The sequence below is a fragment of the Aegilops tauschii genome, chromosome 6, assembly GCF_002575655.3.
Source record: "Aegilops tauschii subsp. strangulata cultivar AL8/78 chromosome 6, Aet v6.0, whole genome shotgun sequence".
NCBI classification, from domain to species: Eukaryota; Viridiplantae; Streptophyta; class Magnoliopsida; order Poales; family Poaceae; genus Aegilops; species Aegilops tauschii.
This window is the reverse complement of record NC_053040.3, coordinates 119,618,283-119,619,401: the sequence shown is the minus strand read 5'-3', so window position 1 is coordinate 119,619,401 and position 1,119 is coordinate 119,618,283. Positions and strand designations below refer to the sequence as shown.

The 1,119-nt window shown below is 43.1% G+C and overlaps 1 non-coding gene across 1 annotated transcript; it reads right to left on the bottom strand.

Moving 5' to 3' along the window:
* Window positions 1-609: 609 nt before the first annotated feature.
* On the bottom strand, window positions 610-682 carry TRNAK-UUU (transfer RNA lysine (anticodon UUU)). The gene has a single exon. It is a non-coding gene; the product is annotated as a tRNA-Lys (tRNA).
* Between the last annotated feature and the right edge of the window lie 437 nt (window positions 683-1,119).

The following is a 1,119-nucleotide window of genomic DNA, read 5'->3' as shown; positions in this document are numbered from 1 at the left end:
CTGCTATAAACTAAACACGGATGATTCCTTTCATGAGAATGGAACGGGAGCTGTCGGTGTTGTGCTTCGCAATCACCGAGGGGAAGCTGTTGCTGGTACTGCGAGCTACCTAAGAACTGTTCTTGATGCTGCCTCGACGGAGGCCATTGCAATGTTGAAAGGGATTGAGATGGTCGAGAGTTTAGGGTGCACGTAGGTCACTATCGAATTTGATTCTTTGGAATTGATCAACGCATGCAATTGTGAAACCGACATCTTCAGCCCCTATACTGCAACGTTAGCGGAGTTTTTTGCAAAGATATCGTTGATTGAAGGAATTTCATTTACACACTGCCCACGAGAAGCGAATAATGTTGCCCATCAACTGGCAAAAAATTCTTATGATCTTAAGTTGGATTTAATTTGGGATGGTGATCCACCCTTGTTCTTTAAAAAAAAGAGAACACATCCACTTTATTAATTGGAAATAATGGTTATATCGTCTATAAGAAGAGGTACAATATTCTTCATAGGCTCCTTAAACCAATCTCTAGTTACAGAAACTTTCGCTAGCCTTTTGTACTACATGATGTAACTCTTTTGCGGCCAAAACACAGGAAAATCAAAAAACGCCGTCTGTGGGAATCGAACCCACGACCACGTGGTTAAAAGCCACGCGCTCTACCAGCTGAGCTAAGACGGCTCTTAGATATATATTTCAACCTGGCTTTATAGTCGAATTCAAGTTTGCTAGCTTGATCTCAGCCGCGCGAGGTTGTAAACTTTGGAAGTCACTGCAAGCTCCGTGGGTGGGTCCGCTTCTTCAATTTCGACACTAGAAAGTTCATCCGTGTCCGGCTCAATCTATTCAAAGACTAATGCATTCTTGCACTTCATCGTTGCATTAAATGTGTAGCCTTTGCTACCCCCAGGGTCAGGGACCAGTAATGGACTCTTTCAAGTTGGAAGATCCCGGACTGTTCTAGAATATTGTCGTTCAAAGGAAAGTTATACGTGGTGTCTAACATAACTCGTAGTACATTGTTGGCCCACGTATTCTACAGATCGACCCACCCCTTCAGGAAGGGATTCTACTGTCATCAAATGTATCTGGTGGAATCCAATTCAGAAATTCTAGTG